Source organism: Triticum dicoccoides, chromosome 3B, assembly GCF_002162155.2.
Source record: "Triticum dicoccoides isolate Atlit2015 ecotype Zavitan chromosome 3B, WEW_v2.0, whole genome shotgun sequence".
Taxonomy (NCBI): domain Eukaryota; kingdom Viridiplantae; phylum Streptophyta; class Magnoliopsida; order Poales; family Poaceae; genus Triticum; species Triticum dicoccoides.
Genome location: NC_041385.1, coordinates 145,414,325 through 145,421,051, shown reverse-complemented (window position 1 = coordinate 145,421,051; position 6,727 = coordinate 145,414,325). Strand labels below are relative to the sequence as shown.

The 6,727-nt window shown below is 38.7% G+C and overlaps 2 long non-coding RNA genes across 2 annotated transcripts; both read right to left on the bottom strand.

Annotated features, from left to right (window-relative positions):
• Positions 1–345: 345 nt before the first annotated feature.
• LOC119281007 lies at positions 346–908 on the bottom strand. The gene is made up of 2 exons (XR_005138244.1): positions 799–908; positions 346–648 (listed from the first exon to the last, which is right to left on the bottom strand). It is a non-coding gene; the product is annotated as an uncharacterized LOC119281007 (long non-coding RNA).
• A 5,303-nt stretch (positions 909–6,211) lies between these two features.
• LOC119281006 lies at positions 6,212–6,727 on the bottom strand. Its single transcript, XR_005138243.1, has 2 exons — positions 6,656–6,727; positions 6,212–6,509 (listed from the first exon to the last, which is right to left on the bottom strand). It is a non-coding gene; the product is annotated as an uncharacterized LOC119281006 (long non-coding RNA).

Below are 6,727 nucleotides of genomic sequence, written 5' to 3'. Positions count from 1 at the left end.
GGACTAATTAAATGTTGCCGGTTCAGTATTAAATAGGTTAGGGGCATTTTAATAATTCCATTTAGTTTGGTTTCTTAATGACAATTACTTAGTGATTATTTGCAACCCAAATAACATTTTTAATAGAACTGGATGGGCAATTAATCAAGGTTTGATTTGCTGAGAACCAGCTCATGCCTGGCATGATGTAAGATTTAATATAGATGACTAGTGTTTTGTGACTATTTTAACTATATGTTTAAACATTTACATGTATATAATATTATTTGTCTTTGCAATTGTGGAAATTCATCAAGCAATACACATACATTCAAACATGTTCGTTAGAAGTCTTTTGGTCAATGCTGGAAAGAACTCAGGCTCACTTTATTAAATACTTATATTTCATAATGATGAAAAACACCACCATCCCTTTATTCTCACATAAACACGCTAAATACATCACTCATCATAGTTAAGTGTCATGACAATGACGCTTGTGGCAGATGCATCGCGGCAGTGGGTACTCCATCATGCCACAAACACCATACTCGTAGTTCTCGGCAATGCATAGCTTGTTGCATATTTCTACCCTCCAAAAGGCTAATCATATGCTGAACTTCTTTGGAGGGTGCCAACAAAATTGAAGCTGCATGGTGGGCTTCCAAGCTACATATATATGCAAATGATGTAAAGAAAAGTTATGTAAGAAAAATCATTTGGATGAACATAATCATAGATCCAAAGAGACAAAGATAAATAGTCTAAGGAGAGAGAGAGAGAGAGAGAGAGAGAGAGAGAGAGAGAGAGAGAGTATACTCGATGCAAAGACTAGTAGTGCAATGAGAAGTGAGCACATATGTGTTTTGTGGTTTCTCATCTCTTATGAAGAAATGGAGTATCCTCTCTGTTTTCTTGGTTCTGTATGAGCTTTTATATATGTGTGTGTGTGTGTGTGTGTGTGTGTGTGTGTGTCCCTTATCAATCTCTAAGAATCTCTAAGATTGTATTTTTTGACAATTGGAAACCTTCAAGATATAGCACCGCTTTTTGTAATATTTATATGTATAGTACCATATTATTTGAAAAGAAAATCCCTAAGATATATCCCCATTGTTTCATCTATAGCTAGAAGGAAGTGACTATATGCCGGTATAGCGCACAGTTTTGCTAATTCATCAAGTGCATATACTAATGCGATATTATTTGTTTCCTTATCTAAAAAAATGGTTTATTATCATTGTGCATGCACGAATTCACTACCATCATCTAGGTTCGTTTACGCTCTTTTCCCTTGAACATTTTGGTGATAGATTACAAATCAAAGGAAGTATTAAAACACACACAATCAAAGCAAGAGAAAATGTCTTATTTTCTCTACCATGGAGTAAGTTCTACGGGATTTTAAATATTCACTTGTCTGATCACTTCCAATAGGAATCTAAGAATAGTGCACTATTTAATATTATCTATGAAAATGCTAGCAACCAGCTCCACTTATTGTTGATAAGATTACATCCATTGCATAATAATTTTTTATATTTTATCTTGTAGCGGTAGATACCATACACTATTGCCAACAAGAGTGGAAACAAGGTCCCCCTCGGCACCATCCCATCAAGATGGACTTAATGTCATCAATTACTGAGCATGGCTAGGTGGGCAGTCGGTGCTCGGGGGCTTGCTCTCCCGAACAATTGCCTCCTCGGGTGCATATGGGCCACCTATTGTGGTAGGAATCCCCCGAGAACAGGAAAGATGAATGTGTGATGAGTGATATTGTTACAGTCATGTACCCTTTCTTTAAACTTAGATATTCATTCTGACATTTCCACTATTGACTAATGAATGCATAGGATTCAACATATCCTCTCTTTATTGCGTTTCTACACAAAATGGGCTAAATATGGACGAGTGTGAGTAGAACCAGAATAGAGTGATCTTCATCAACCCTTGCTGCTACCATTTCCATCTCCGTATCCACCATCACCACCATATTCTTCTTCCACTGGATCATACTTGTAAACATGTATCACACACGACATCCATTGTAAGACATATTACCAATCAATCTTCCTTCATGATGTGTTCGATGATGTGCTCTTCGTGTGATCTGATCTCCATGTATGAGTACTCTAGTAAGGTATGGGTTATGGCAAGGGCCTTGCAACCCACTATATTTATTGTATAAATCAATGGAAGGGCTTTGATTTATTGTACCGTATGCATGAAATAAAATAGTTTCATAGATGTCGGTTGTCTCGTCAGCGTTCTTCATCCCTGCAGGTACACATGATCATGGTGAGCAAGCCACAGAGAGGATAAGGGCTGCGAGACCATGAAGTGTTATTCTGAACACCGATGATAGAAGGGTTTAGTGTGAGGACCCCGATCCTAAGTCACACTGATCTAGCATGTAACACATCATATCACTTTGCAGCCTCACGCACGGTATCCCCACGGCTGCAGCCTTACCTTAGCTGGGACCATTTGCACCTTTTGGCTCAGGTATATGATTGTATCGCTAGCATCCATATGACAGAGAACCCAGGCTGACATGACTAGTCGTAAACCAAAGGTAGCACAAACTTACAGGGACAGGCATATGTAACCCAACAATGAACGCGCCGATCATCAACGTATGAACCCAAGTTGTAGCAAGCTACAAGGACTTAAAGGAACAACGCATGACATTTCCCCGAAGAGACAGACACAGGAATAAAGAAGGATACATGCCAGCCAACCTAAGTGTTCCGGTGCATTAGCGAACTACCATGGCTCAGTGGAAGAACTATGAGACATTTCCCCATAAGGAAGGCTACCAAGAATAAACAACTAGGTGTCGGATCCCACACATACCTAGAATTTCAATAACATACACACAATATGCTTGATATGTGTAAATACAACATGGCATCACAACAAAACACTATGATTCAAAATATTTATTCAATAGGCTCTGAGGAGCCAGGTATTACAAACATGGGTCTCATGACCCAGCATTTAAGTCATACAAGCACCAAGCATAGGCGGAAGCATAAACATGTCTAACTACAGACATCTAAAAAGAAAGAAGGTTAAAAAGCTTGTCTATCTACAAGACCCTCCAAAGGAGCCAGACCTCTCTCTCGGATTCCCAAGCTCCACATGGAACTACTAGTGAGATTGAAGTCTCTCTGCAAAAATATAAATTAGGCAAACATGAGTACAAATGTACCCAGCAAGACTTACATCAAAACTAACTACTTATGCATCAGTATCAGCAAGGGGGTGGTGGAGTTTAACTGCATCAAGCCAGATTTGACTCGGTGGCTATCCTGAACTACAATTACCAGTAACTTCTTTGATGTGGCACACACGAGTCCACATATTCACCATATCAATACACCACTATGGATCTGCTCCCGTCTCCCTACAAGAAGGCCATCCATAACACTAACGCTTATCTTGTGCATTTTAGAGTATCCTCTTCAAGTTATCTATGAACCATATAATCATTCCAAGTACTCCATATCCGCAGACGCGGCTATTCGAGTAGATCATATATAACCCTGCAGGGGTGTACTTCTTCACACACACTCTCACCACTTACCGCCGTTTACACGACATGTACTCGGAAACCTTCAAGCGGAAGCCTAGCGAGGGTGTCGGCCACGACCTGACTAACCACACAAGACTCTAGTCCAGGTTTATCACCTATTCGGTTTCCATCAGCAAGGAGATCAGGACGGGGCTTCTTCTCCCTCTTTGATCTTCAATACAATGTTCTCCTCGATTTTTTCGGCGATCTATTCGATGTAATCTTCATTTGCGGTGCGTTTGTTGGGATCAATGAATTGTGGATTTATGATCAGATTATCTATGAATATTATTTGAGTCTTCTCTGAACTCTTTTATGCATGATTAAGACATCTTTGTAATTGTCTTTGGTCTATTGATTTGGTTTGGACAACTAGATTGATTTTTCTTGCAATGGGAGGGATGCTTTGTGATGGGTTCAATCTTGCAGTGTCCTCACCCAGTGACAGAAGGGGTAGCGAGGCACATATTGTATTGTTGCCATTAAGGATAAAAAGATGGGGTTTTTACCATATTGATTGGATCTATCGCTCTACATCATGTCATATTGCTTAAAGCGTTACTCCATTCTTGTTAACTTAATACACTAGACGCATGCTGGATAGCGGTCGATGTGTGGAGTTATAGTAATAGATGCAGCCATGAGTAGGTCTACTTGTCACAGACGTGATGTCTATATTCATGATCATTGCCTTAGATATCATCATAATTATGCGCTTTTCTACCAATTGCTCAACAATAATTTCTTTACCCACCATATGTTTTCATTCAAGAGAGAAGCCTCTAGTGAAACCTATGGCCCCCGGGGTCTATCTTTACCATATTATTTTCAGATCTATAAAACCCAAAAATCTAAAAATACGTCGCTAACTTTTATTTAATTTTATCTTGTTTTACATCTATCTCTATCAGATCTCATCCTTGCAAGTAACAGTGATGGGACTGACAACTGCTTTATCGTGTTGGGTGCAAGTATTTTTTGTTTGTGCAGGTGCCATCATTGGAGATTTGTGTGTTCCTCCTACTGGATTGATACCTTGGTTCTTAAGTGAGGGAATATTTATCTCTACTTTGTTGCATCACCCATTCCTCTTCAAGGGAAAACCAACACAAGCTCAAGAAGTAGCACGTGTCCTGATGCCTTGTGGGGCCCATGGGAAGCTTCTCCGTCGCCTCTCAGGTCTATAAATACCCGAATATTCCAAAAACCCTAGGGGAGTCGACGAAACACAATTCCAGCCGCCGCAAGTCCCAGAACCATGAGATCAAATGTAGAGCCCTATTCTGGAACCTTGCCAGAGGGGGAAACGATCACGGAGGGGTTCACCATCCTCATTGGCGCTCCGTGAGTAGTTTACTAGAGACCTACAAGTCCGTAGGCAGTAGCTAGATGCCTTTTTTCTCTCTTTGTGATTCTGAATACAATGTTCTCCTCGATGTTCTTGGAGATATATTTGATGTAATGACTTTTTGAAGTGTGTTTGTTGGGATCCGATGAATTATGAGTTTACAATCAGATCTACCCATGCATGATTATTATAGCCTCATATTTCTTCCCCAATATTTTGGTTTTGTTTCGCCAACTTGATTGATTTATTTTGCAATGGGAAGAGGTGCCTTGTAATGGGTTGGATCTTGCGGTGCTTATTCTGAATGACAGAAAGAGAGATGACAAACATGTATCATTGCTATTAAGGATAAAAAGATGGGGTCTATTCCTACATGAATAGATCTTATCTACATCATGTCATCATTCTTATTGCATTACTCCGTGTTTCCTTGAAATTAATACACTAGATGCATGCTGGATAGCGGTCGATGTGTGGAGTAATAGTAGTAGATGCAGGCAAGAGTCGGTCTACTAATCTTGGACATGATGCCTATATACATGATCATAGTCCTGGATATCGTCATAATTATTTTCTTCTCTATCAATTGCCCAACAGTAATTTGTTTACCCACCATATACTATTTTTCTGAGAGAAGCCGCTAGTGAAATCTACGGCCCCCGAGTCTATTTCCTATCATATATTTTCAGATCTACAATGCTATTTGTGTTTCCAATTTATTTACCTCTTTTTTCAGATCTATTTTATCAAAAACCCAAAAATATCTCGTTGAGTTTTATTTGCATCTATCAATCTATCGTTGAGTTTTCTTTGCTTTTATTTTATTTACAGATCAATTGACTTTTGTTGTAAATGATGAACTTGTCACAAAATACTATGGAAAGTGTGGAGCTAGCACATCAATTTACAATTTATTTTGAAATGTTTGATTATTTATTATATTGAAATGGACTTATTAAATGTTGTCGGTTCAGTATTAAATAGGTTTGGGGCATTTTAATAATTCCATTTAGTTTGGTTTCTTCATGACAATTACTTAGTGATTATTTGCAACCGAAATAACATTTTTAATAGAATTGGATGGGAAATTAATCAAGGTTTGATTTGCTGAGAACCAGCTCATGTCTGGCATGATCTAAAATAACATTATTAATATAATTAGATGACTAGAGTTTTGTGACATTTTTAACTACATGTTTATATATTACATGTATATAATATTATCTCTCTTTGCAATCGTGAAATTCATCAAGCAATACACATATATTCAACCATGTTCATTAGAAGTCTTTTGGTCAATACTGGAAAGAACTCAGGCTCACTTTGTTAAATACTTATGTTTCAAAATGATGAAAAACACCACCATCCCTTTATTATCACATAAACATCCTAAATACATCACTCATCATGGTTAAGTGTCATGACAATGACGCTTGTGGCAGACGCAACGCGGCACTGGGTAAATCATGGCACAAGCCCCATACTCGTAGTTCTCGGCAATGCATAGCTTGTTGCATATTTCTTCCCTCCAAGTGGCAAAGCATATGCTGAACTTCTCTGGGTGGTGCCAACAAGGTGGAAGCTGCATGGTGGGCTTCCAAGCTACATATATATGCAAATGATGTAAAGAAAAGTTATGTAAGAACAATCATTTGGATGGACATAATCATAGATCCAAAGAAACAAAGATAAATAGTCTGAGGAGAGAGAGAGAGAGAGAGAGAGAGAGAGAGAGAGAGAGAGTATACTCGATGCAAAGACTAGTAGTGCAATGAGAAGTGAGCACATATGTGTTTTGTGGTTTGCCATCTCTTATGAAG